The sequence below is a fragment of the Myotis davidii genome, unplaced genomic scaffold, assembly GCF_000327345.1.
Source record: "Myotis davidii unplaced genomic scaffold, ASM32734v1 scaffold243, whole genome shotgun sequence".
In the NCBI taxonomy this organism is placed as follows: Eukaryota; Metazoa; Chordata; class Mammalia; order Chiroptera; family Vespertilionidae; genus Myotis; species Myotis davidii.
The window spans coordinates 242121-254450 of NW_006295183.1; the positions used below are offsets into that span (position 1 = coordinate 242121).

The 12330-nt window shown below is 49.6% G+C and overlaps 1 protein-coding gene across 3 annotated transcripts in view; it reads right to left on the reverse strand.

Moving 5' to 3' along the window:
• Positions 1-12330, reverse strand: part of ZFP90 (ZFP90 zinc finger protein) — an 84651-nt gene that overhangs the window by 17218 nt on the left and 55103 nt on the right. For all 3 annotated transcript variants that reach the window (XM_015567824.1, XM_006769739.2, XM_015567822.1), the window contains exon 3: positions 4207-4495. The gene's annotated coding sequence lies outside the window, so the exon portion shown is untranslated. The remainder of the gene's footprint in view (positions 1-4206; positions 4496-12330) is intronic.

Consider the following 12330-nt stretch of genomic DNA (forward strand, 5'->3'; position numbering starts at 1 on the left):
AGATCTTACAAACAGGAGTTAGGTGCTGCATTTGCCCTGCTACTGTTATTAATCATGGCCCAACACCACCCCATTACCCCTATAAAGAGATTAGGATGGGAGAAAGAAAAGGAAGAATTCCTCAGAGTAGCAAGGCCTCCACCTAGTGGGGAATGTGTTCTACTGCTCACCTCCAAGGTGAATGTAAGAAAGCAAGCCGCTCAAACACTGACAGCACCCAGAGAAGGGGAGGGTGATATACTACCCAGTGCTTCCCCGAGCAAGGGAAAGGGGAATTAGAGAACAGGCTGAGTGTAAGGAGAGCAGCGTGAGTTTTCATTGTTTGTGTAGTAAGTGGATGAACTGGAAAATAATTGAGCTTTAACCAGCTGGCCCATGGGGTGAGGGTGGGGGCAGCTCAGAACTGTAAGAAGTTTTGGAATTAACTGGGGAAGGTTGAAGTGGAGCCAGATTCCCAAGTCAGGTATCCGTGCGTTTCCTCTAAGGGACTCACAAATGCACTTCTGTTCCCACCAGCGTGGCTAAGCAACTTTAATGGTGGATGAAATTGTTTTTTAAATCTCTTAAAATGCCATTGGTGAGCTGGAAAATTCATAAGGCATGCATCGAGGCCAAAATTTAAGCAAAAATAATAACTTAGAGAGGTAGATGAGACACAGAGCTAGTTTTCACCTGGAAATCATTTGCCAAAGAGCTTTGTTTTTCGTGGTCCTATAGGCACCAGGTGAAACTCAAGTGCCATACACACACATATCAATACAAATTGGAACTTCAAGACCCTGGCCAGTATGTCTCAGTTGGTTGGACCATCGTCCCATATACAAAAAGGTGGCAGGTTCAATACCTGGTCAGGGCATATACCCAGATTGTGGGTGTGATACCTGGTCATGGCACATGAGGGAGGCAAGCAATCGATATTTCTATCTCACATTAATATTTTTCTCTCTCCTTTCCTCTTTCTAAAATCAATGAGAAAAAAAAACATTTTTAATTGGTACTCCAAGGGTGAACACAGGTAAATTGCCTGTTTCAAATCTTGGAACCTGAGAATTTGTTAAGTATAAGCTGGTCCCTATGTGGATTTGCAGCCTGAATTCACAGTCCCTAGGTCCTCTAAAAAGCTGCAAACTGAGAATTTATGTATTGGTCCCAGCTAACAGTGCTTCCAGGAACCTGGCAGAAGTGAACACACATCCTGCCTGGAGGACCGGGCCTTCAGCCCAGGCTTCCCCAAATATGATACCAAGAAATATGAGCTCAGAGTCTTGAATTACAAAACACATATAAGAAACAAGGACCCACGAATGACAGGCAGTAGGAGAAAATAGCAGAATCAGATTCATAACAATCTCTAATATAGGGAGATTGGCAGGGGCCTCCAGATGCCCCAGTGGTGCCCCCAAACCTCTTCACACGCTGGGTCCTTTGTCCCTGCCTGGGTCTTTGCTTGAAACTGATGGCTACTGACTTGGTGGTATCCGGGACGCCATGCTTGGGCGTTCTCCGAACCTACCTGCCTTTTCTAGGGATAACGTAGCATCATGGTCCTCGGTTACCATGGCGACCCGCCAGCTGGCTTAACTTCTGTTGCCCCCTAGTGGACACCCAGGACACCTGCAAATCCATCATTTCCCTTGCGGGGCGTGTGTTCCCCTTGGCAGCTCGGTCCAGAGAGAGGTGATGGCTTGTGACATGGTCCGCTGTACTGCTAGACCCTGTCCTTAGCCTTGGCTTCAGTGAGTCCGCTCCCCACTCCGCCTCTTTAACCATTTGTCCTCTCTGCCCTGGGGCCAGGCTTCTCTGTCTTTGTCACCCAGACACAATAGCCCTAACCAGCCAACCCTTTCAACCAGGCTCCTGGGGACATAAGAAGGGCTTTTACCCAGGTACTTCCACTGCCCCCTAAAGACTGCAAAGTCTGATGTGATGTAAACTAAAATACCCTTCCCTTGGCCAGCTCCCCACCCCCCACTCCCCACCCCCTAAGCAGCCCTAGATCCAGACCTAAGCTTCTGGCGCTACTTCTCCATATGGACCTTGTCCAGCCTTACGATGAGATCCCATAGACAGGACAGCCTGGCCAGAATCCAGGTGGGCATGAGTGTGGTGGTGGTGGTGGTGGTGGTGGTGGTGGTGGTGGGAGCATCACCAGAACCGGGCACGGCAGCCTTAGGTGGGAGATGGGCAAGCATAGAGACAAGCTGACCCTTGGGGGTGGAGACAAGCAGTGACAAGGTTGGTGGCACAGGATGTTTTAGGAGCACGCATGGGGAAGACCCACTACAGCCTGAGCCAGAAAGAATGGCTCCTGGAGGAAAGTGATGCTGAATTGAGCTCTAAGGATGAATAGGCATCTGTAGTTGGAGTAGAGATTTCAGTGGTGGTGAGCTTTAGGTGGGCTAACAGGTCCTCTCTTCAGAGTTTACCTTCCTGAGGGATTATTTCTCATCAGTGACCCACTGATCCTGCATCTCTTTCTTGCCCTTTCCCACTTCTAATCCTGTCTCCCGTTCCTGGGCAATCTCCTCCAGCGTCATGATTGTAACCAGCACCCCTCTGCTACATGTGATCCATTGTACCATGTCACATGTAGTATCTTCTACCCAGACTGCTTCTGACTTGCTTGCCTACCTCGTGAACTCTTATTCATCCTTCAAAACCCAGCTTAATGTTTACTCCTTTCTGGTGCCTTCTCAGAACCACCTTCCCAACCATGCATTTTCATTCCACAAGCTTCCATTGAGCACCAAGTGTTAGGTTCAGAATGTGGCCCTACATTGTAACTTTCTATTTACTTGACTGTCTCCCCAGTTGACCAGGATCTCCTGGTCAGGTAGGGTTGGTAGGGCTGAGTCATTTATTTTCTTAATCCTTAGGCTTTAACATGCACTCCATGAATGAATGAATGGCTGGATGAATGAATCTAAGTACAGCTCCTCATTGTAAAACAACAAACAAGAAACACCCAAGTCAACAGGGCTGGCACTCTCCGGTTCCCATTTCGGTCCCCTAACACTGTCCCAAAAGAACTTGGCCATATGTTATTAAATTAAAGTGAATTAAAATTTGCTTGAAATAACCACACACTCCCCAGCTTCCCTGAGCCTATAATGACCAGATTACTTCTCCTCCAGGAACAGAAGTTTGACATTTCTTTTTTTTAAAATATATTTTATTGAGGAAGGGAGAGAGATAGAAAGTTAGAAATATCAATGAGAGAGAAACATCGATCCGCTGCCTCCTGCACACCCCCTACTGGGGATGTTCCCGCAACCAAGGTACATGCCCTTGACCGGATTTGAACCTGGGACCCTTGAGTCCGCAGGCCAACAGTCTATCCACTGAACCAAACCAGTTAGGGCAGAAGTTTGACATTTCATTGCAAAGTCATTTTCTTCCCATTTCCTTATGTTGCTGAAATATTCTATTTCTCTTCACGTTCCCTTTGTGTTCCCATTACTCATGTTTAGTTAAATTTGTCTGCTGTCATTTAATCATCTGAGATAGGCCTTGCCAGTGTGGACGTTCCTAGGGTACTGCCTGGCCTTCCAGACCATCTGTCTCCTCCTGGGCCAGCTGAGAACAGGACCCACATCCCTCCCCCAGGGCTTCTGGCCTGACCCTTGGACCCTAGGTTTCTCCCCAGTGCAACTCGGACTCACTCCCTCTACACCCACTGCCTTCCTCTCTTCAGCCTCCTCCTCTTCTGTTTCCTGGGGCAAAGGTTTTCATTCTGCCTCCAGGCCTGGCACTACCTGAAACGCTTTTGGTCACAGTGAACAAAGGGCCTCATAATTCTCTCAATGGGTTCCCCGGTTAAGTCCTTAACAGGAAAAATACACAACAGGGCAGCCCATGTGGGGGTTGCTTGGTGCCTGCTTGGGACACTGCTCCTGTGGCTGGGACACCTTTCTCCCTCTCACCCACCCACCTGGCCTCACAATTCTTCTCCCTGAAGAGAGTTGGCAAAGACCAGAAAGGCCCGTTTTGGCTTGTAGTGGAATCCCGGCGTGGCTCTCGATAACTGTGTCACTGAAGGGTGGGCTTGGGACTTGTCAGGACAGGGGCAGTGGGAGGCAGGATCAGAAGCCTGGGATGGCTTCCATGTATTGGGCGTTTGCAGCATGCTGGACTTGTGGGCATATTGGAGGCTTGGGGCTGTGACTCCCCTGTCCCCAGGTGATAGTGCAGGGTGCTTCTCCTCACCTCAAGCTTGGGGAAAGAGGCGCCTGTAAGACACTCAAAAAGCTCAACACGTGTCCTCTGGAGCTTCAGGGATTCGGTAAACTGGGCCGGCTGATGCCAGAGAAATCTCAGTGGCAGGAGACGGGAGAGTAGACGGCTTCGCCGGGCAGCTAGGAAAGTAGCCGTGTTGGGACCATGTGCAGAGGTCATGAGGGCAAAGGATGAGCAAACATCTTCAGTGGATGCAAGGTGGCCGCTGACATGAGAGAGCCAGAGTAGGGTCATCTTCCAGCCTGATCTAGGAATTCTCCTGGGGGAAGAAAGCCAAAAGTCACTGCCAGGCCAGAGGGTAAATAAAGAAGGGGTCATGTGGGGATGTAGCTTAAATTCCATCCAGGGGCAAGAAAAAAAATTAGCTCCGTAGTATACGTTTAAAAGACACAGTGAGACAAAGACAAATTGTTTTATGGTTCTAGTCTATGAGTCATGTTTGTAGGGCTACACATAAATTATCTTCATTTTCTCTTTAATGAAATGTACTTCATCCTTGTGTCAATTCAAAATCTATTCATATTTCTAGAACAAGATCCTATCTCCAGCCTACACTCATCTACGTTTTCTAGGATCTCTAGTTGCATCTAGGTCAAAAAGATCTATTATCATTATTATTTCCCAAATAGTATATGGTCTTCAACTCTTATGTCACTTAATCTTCACAACAGCCCTAGAAGGGAAGGGCTCAGAAATTGAGGATCAGAAATTGAGAAAGGCCCTGGCCGGTTTTGCTCAATGGTTAGGGTGTTGGCCCACACACCAGAGTTGAGGGTCCGATTCCCAGTCAAGGGTACATACCTCAGTTGCAGGTTCAATCCCCCACCCTGGTCGAGGCACAAGTGGGAGGCAGCCAATCAGTGTGTGTCACATTGATGTTCTTCTCTCTCTCTCTCTCTCTCTCTCCTTCCCCCTCCCTTCCACTCTCACTAAAAAATCAATGGAAAAAATATCCTCACTCCTCAGGTGGGATTTAACAATAAAAATAAATAAAATAAAAAGAAATTGAGAAAGGGGCTCAAGGGTACACAGGAATAAATGGCCGAGTCAGGTTTAATGGAAAAAGTCAGGCCCGGGGCTGGGGTGAGGGCACGGGCAAAGGTGGTGCCATTAGGGGGAAATGAGGGGCTTCAGCAGCCCTTCCTCCATCCCCGCCCCCATTCTCAGCATCGGCAGCTGTTGTTGAGACAAGTTCCCAAAGGGGCCTTCTGACAAACGCCTACAGGACAGTAGCCCTGCAGCAGCTCCGGACTTTGACAAAGTGCATGAGGCACTCAGTTCCCTGGATACCTTCACGAAGGGGCCAGCGGGGCGCCTCCTTGGATTCTACTGGCTCTTAAACTACTAGGTCCACTGTCATGAGCAGATGAACACGGAACTGTGCTGTGTGCGTTCAAGTTTTGCAGGGAGCAGGAACCAAAGGCCCGTCTGCAGAGGGGGACTGCCCAGAGCCAGGAGACTGGTGAGGAGGCCAGGCCAGGACCAGGGAGATGCTGCCTGAGACTAGACAGTTCCAGGAGGCTTGGCAGGCTCTCACGTTTAGTTCTTCCCCAGGATCTCCTGGGTCCCTGCCGGGACATGTGCGCTCTTGTAACCGTGGCTGTTGATGGTTCTATTCTCACATCAACCTGTCTCTCTTTATAAAAAAATAAAAATTCTCACCTGAGGATATTTTTCCATTGGTTTTTAAAGAGAGTGGAAGGGAGAGAGAGAATTGGCTGCCTCCTGCATGTCCTCCACTGGGGATCGAACCCACAACCAGGGCCTGTGCCCTGACCGGGAATCAAACCGTGACCTCCTGGTTCGTAGATTGACGCTCAACCACTGAGCCACGCTGGCTGGGCAACATGTCGCTAAGAAAGAAACTAAATAACTGGATTTCATAAAAAATTTACAATTCCATGATTGCACTGGCCCACACCAGATTCTTCCTTTTTTAATGCCACTTACTGGTAGGTATTATACTCCCAAGAGGGCCATAGGCCTTGTTCCTGCCATTTTGTTTCCTTAGAACAGATGGAGAAATGAGCAGGCCAGCCTAAAAGCAACTCCTCGTGCAGACATGTGGCTATCACTTGCAATAAGGATAGAATAAAGGCCCGTGGGTTTTTCTTAGCAGCATCTGCCCAGTGGTCAGAGGATGTCTGCCAGGGCCTCAGACACAGCTGACGTGGAACTGGTTCTGAAGGGGCAGGTCTTGTATTACTTTCCTGGGACCTCACGGGTGATTTAACATGAGTCTGGAAGAGGCCACATCAGGGATGTCTCGTGGGTGTTATTTTAAATCAGAAGCTTTTCTTTCAGTTTCTCCAGTGAGAGGGTTTCAACAGGTGTTGAAAAGTCGAAGGCAGCAGAGGGTGAGCTACAATAAGCAGCGTGTGTCTGGCGTCTAATTTGATTTGACTTGCTTTCCTGGCCACGAGAACTTGGCGCCAGGAATAAAAAGCACGGGCGTGGAAGTGACAGCTCCCTGCAGCACGTCTCTGACTCCCTCCAGCCCAAGGGTTTTCCCTCCAGCCCAAGGGTTTTCCCTCCAGCCCAAGGGTTTTCCCTCCAGCCACAGAACCGGGTGAAGGGAGATGGCCGAGGACTCAAGTCAGATATGCACAGCATGGGGGTTGCTTTTTATTGCGTCTGAAAAGCCCCAGCAACATCTCTTCCCCAAACTTTCCATGATCAGGCAAAGGACTGATTTATAAAGCACAAGTCCAACTGGGCCAGCTCTCCTGGCCAGCTAAAATTGGCCTGAAAAATAAAGTAATTTGTGGTTGTCAGATCTTAAATTAAACGATTCAAATACTACTGCGGCTGATTAAAGGCCTTTATTCAATTTCCTCTTGACCACATGTTCTGTGAAGGCAGGAGAGATACTGTTTCTAGAAAAAAGGCAATATTCAGAGGCTGTTGATCTAACCTAATGGATGGTGTTTATTAAATATGGTTGCCCCTCCCTTTCTGATGAAAGGTGAGCCTACAACGGAGGAAATGACTGTTTGTTTAACTATGAATGCCTCTCCCGCCGCCAGCCATCTGGGTAGGCGCCTCCACAGTGAACCAGGCTGGGTGCCCGAGGAATTTTAAGGACCCTTAAACAACCTCTAGGCAACAAAAATAAAGGTCAACAAAATGAAACTCAAGATGAGAAAACAGAAAAAAGAAAAAGAGAATCTGGGATGGTAGCAGACAGACTAATAGTAGAACTCGAATCACCCAGGGTACCAGGGGGAGGGACCACCTTTTGTACTGGCCACCTTAGTGCCCTTTGTTCTTGGCCCGTGAGGGGAGCATGACCCAGAGCAGCCAATCCAGATGTATGATGAGCCCTGGCATAAAACAGATGAGCTGGGCTGGGGCCGTGAGTGAAGAGCTGCAGCACTGGGCAGTTAGCAGCTGGTGCAGACACTGTGAGGAAAGGGAGGGGCCAGGAGATGGTCAGATCAGCAGTACGTTCAGATATGAAGAGGCAGAAGTTGTCAGGAAGCAGAAGGTAGGAGAAAGGGAAAGGAAACTCAGAGTGAAGGGGGAACAAAGGGACAGTTGGCTGGGTGGGAGAGAGAAGAGAACAAGTTTGGAGAGAGACTCTGTGACCCTGGGAGAGAGATGGAGAATCCAGCTGTCTCCCATCCAGGTGTCGCAGTTTCTGCTCATCCTGAAAACAAATTCACCCCTCCTTCTTCCTTTTTTTTTTTTTTAAATATATTTTTATTGATTTCAGAGAGGAAGGAAGAGGGGGAGAGAGAGATAGAAACATCCATGATGAGAGAGAACCAAGGATTGGCTGCCTCCTGCAAGTCTCCCACTGAGGATCGAGCCCACAACCCGGGCATGTGCCCTTGACCGGAACCAAACCTGGGACCCTTCAGTTCTCCAGCACTGAACACAAGGAAGTTCACCATATGAAGTACATGCAGGTTTTAGAGAGTGATTCATCTAATTTCAAAGGGATGTGATGAGATCAAAACAGTAGGGAAGGGAATGGCTTTCTGGCCACAGCAAGTAGGTGGTAGGCCCTGGGAAAGAACTAGTTTCACCTCCTCCAGGGCGGCCTGATACCCCTCTGACCTTACTCTGACCTTCCTGGGCTTCTGTTTCTGGAGGAAAAGAGGCCACGCAGAGCAGTCTGGTCCTCCTACCCCAGGCCACAGACAGGGAACTCACTGAAGGGAAGTTCACTGTGAATTCTAAGTGCCTCAAGATCTAGTGCAGCAGAGAGACCACGGAGATCAGGGCACCCAGCACCCCAGGGCCCATCGGTAGGTGCGGATGACTCATCCAGAATTCCTTTGGGCCCCTGTGCAGGCTTCCCTTTCAGAGTCTGGGCCTGGGTTAGATGAGATGGTCCCTCCTGATAGTCAAACATCCCTTAATGCATTTAACTGGGCTAAACTGTGCCACTGTCCCAGCCCAGAGGCAGGAATCTGGATCAGTTGGGGATCTAACCTAAATATTAGTGGGGGCTTTCCTTCCCACTTTCCCAGATTATCCCATTCTCTCCTGAGACTCAGGGGAAGTTGTCACATGGGGCTAGTCCAGGAGTAGGCAAACTTTTTGACTCGAGGGCCACAATGGGTTCTTAAACTGGACTGGAGGGCTGGAACAAAAGCATGGATGGAGTGTTTGTGTGAACTAATATCAATTCAAAGTAAACATCATTACATAAAAGGGTACGGTCTTTTTTTTTTAAGTTTTATTCATTTCAAACGGGCCGGATCCAGCCCGTGGGCCGTAGTTTGCCCACGGCTGGGCTAGTTGCAGGGAAGTAAGTGAATGTCCAGGGCAAAAGCAGGTGTTATCCCCATTTAGTGGTTAGCAGGCAAGTCTAAAATCAAGGAAAAGAATATATAAAGTCCCTGCCTCAGGGACTTTGCCCTTTGGCTAGAATGCTCTTTCTACAGATGACCATAAGGATCCATCCCACATTGAAGCCCTGACTGGGTGGCTCAGTTGGTTGGAGTGTTGTCCCGTGCACCAAAATGGTTTCAGGTTTGATTCCCAGTCAGGGCTCATATCTAGGTTTCAGGTTTAATCCCCAGTGTACATTGATGTTTCTCTTTCTCTCATTCTCTTCCTCCCTTCCTCCCTACCTCCCTCCTCCCTCCTCTCTCTCTAAAATCAATGAAAATATATGCTTGGATGAAGATAAAAAACCCCACTTGATATTATTTTATTACTTTTTAGGTATTGATTTTAGAGAGTGGGAGGGAGACACAAAGAGAAACATCGACCTGCTGCTCCACTCGTCCATGCATTCAGTAGTTGCTCCTGCATGAGCCCAGACCAGGGATTGAACCTACAACCCTGGCACATCAGGATGATGCTCCAACCAACTGAGACACACGGCCAGGGCTCCCTCTTTCTTTAGGTCCCTGCTCAAAGCACTTTACTGCCTGTCATAGAATACGGTTATATGTTTCTTGTCTGTCTCTCTCTCCACTGGAGTGTAAGTTTCCTGCTTTATGTGTTCTGGGAGCCGTTCCCCTGAACCTAGAATAGGACCTGGCTCACAGTATGCATTTGACAAATACTTGTTGAGTAAATTATTGAATTAATTATTTTAATATACACTTTGGTTTTTAGTCAGAGTGTTCATTTTTCATATGCTGAGAGTAAGTCTAGTGTAGCGAGTCAGGCCATTCCCCCTGCCATTATTGTATGGGCTTGGGAAAGTCACTTAGCCTCCTGTGCCTCAGTTTACTCTCAGTAGAATGGGAATACTTTACCCCTCCCTAATAGCACTGTCAAGAGATTTTAAAGTTGATGGGCTTGCAACAGATCCTGCCATGTAAACATCAGCTTAACGTTTTACTGGGATTTGTGTTTCATTTCAACCTGAGCTTTGTCCATTTTCATAGGGATTATTTTTCCAGTTGATGGGCAGGAAGTTTGTTGGCCAGAGCCCCTGTGCTGCCCAACCGTAGCCCGCACAGCCTCCAGGGGGCGCCCAGGGACCACGCTTCCCGGAAGAGGCGGCCGCGATATCCAGACCGACAACTCCAGCCGGAGCCCCAACTGGGTCCACTTGAGTTGTCCCCTTCGTCCCGGATCCTCTCCCCACTCCCCCACCCAAGGATGAGGAGGGGTCCGGCAGGTGGCTGACGCGTCATCCCACCTGGCGCTTCCCAACCAATGTTGGATGGTGCCATCGCCCAGGGCGACCCTGCGGAAGCCAGCGAGGCTCTCATCCAAGGGTCTTGGAGGTCGCCCCCTGCTGGCTGCCCACAATGGAGGGGGGGCGGGGAGGGAGGGACAAAGTCCCAGTTATTTTACTAGGAAGAACTTTGCACGTTAATGTCTTCACCAGTATTTAGCTGTGACCCTAGGAACTGGGGGCTGGGGCGGAACCCCAAGTGGGGTAGGAGGAGAGGAAGGCTGCAGGGTGGGGATGCCTAGTGGCCTGCTGGCTAGACCTGTGGTAAGCAGCTAGATAGACATAGCAGAGCAAGGAGGATGGGCCTGTAGGGAAGGTCAGCAGGGCAAAGAGCCCCAGGTGCCTTGCCTAGCAACGCGCAAAACCGGGAAAACAAGGATCGCACCCCCAGAGTAACCTTGCCTCTCCTAGCATGTTGCTAGTCATGTGTTTCAATAAAGGGGCCGGAAAATAGCCCTTAAGCATTAATCCCCCAGGACAGTGAGGTTCTGACCCACATCAAATACATGTAGGCCCCAGTGGTGTTTCAGTTCCAGGCCCAGAAGAGCAGCAAAACCAGACAAGCCTGACTTCAGGACCAGCTGCATTAACTAATGACCCACTGTCCTGGCTCCTACCAATCACGGGGAGACCTAGACCCTGAATGGGCACACCTGGAAAGCTGATGAATATTCTATTGAGATCCTCCCCTGGGACCGCCCCTAAACTCTCCACCCACAACAAGCCCTGAGGCTGGAGGACCCAGCCTGGTCTCCCTTGGGGGCCTGCACCATTCCAGACCCCCCCCTCCCCATTACCTTTGCCCTTCTCTCTCCTAAGCTCTAAGGACCTTTCTTCTGCCTCTTTAACTTGTGTCCTGACCCCATTTCTAAATAATCTTTCTCTTATAGTTTGAGTCTTGGCTCTGAATTCTTTCCTTGCCACAACTCAAGTACCAAGGTTGCAGAACCAAAGTCCGGTCTGACTCCATTGGTCTAACACCAGGTGCTGTTCTTACCACCACCAAAGTAAGATCACCAGGCAGCAGCTCCCCACCCCAAAGTAGAGTTACTAGGCAGGGGCCATAGGTGACAGCACCCGGGGTGAGGGATGGAGATGATGGAGTTCAGGGGCCTGAGAGGGAGGCAGAGAGATGGCCCCAGGGTCCCAACCGGAAATGAAGGGGCACAAAATCCTTGGAGCTGTGGGCCAGAGGCCTCCACGGGGCAGAGGGTGAGGATGATACAGGGTGCTCAGTTCTGACTGAGGTGTTACCTTAGTAGCCAAGACTACAGCATTAGGTCTGAACATGGCAGGAAATGGCAGGGACATTAAGGAAGATTGTGACCTGGATGGTGGGATGGGTTCAAGGGCACAGGAGCCATGGTCTACAGGGGCATTGGAGGGGGCTCTGGAGAAGAAGCAGCAACCCCAGGGGCTGTAGGGAAGCTGTGGTGGGAGCAGACAGATTCAAAGCAAGAGATGGAAGGAGAGGCTGAGCACGTGTCTATGGAAGATGACTCCTGTTTTAACAGGTAGGAGGACTCCAGATGGGGAAGGGGGTGTATGAGACTTCAGAGGATGGAAAGACAGGAGGGAGTGGCCAAGGGTATGAGGGTGGGAGGCTGGACAGAACCAGAGTTGCAGAGACCTCACTTGGCTGCTGCTTCCAAGGACCCATCTTCTATTAAGAATGCCCTGAACCATGACAGGTCCTTCGAGAGAGCCAGTCAGGGCTCTCAGTGCATGTGAAGGAGCCCCGCGGAGGAGCCCCACACGTGAGAACGCTTCTGGAAGCATTAAGTGCTTTAAAAGGCCCACTGCTTGGCATGTCGGCCCCATTAGAGGGAACATTTTATCACAATGGAGGCATGAGTAGGTTGTTTGATGGTAATTGCTTTCTTAACCCATAGAGAAAATGCATCACAAACCCGCCACAATTAAGTAAAGTGGTCACATTCCTCGTT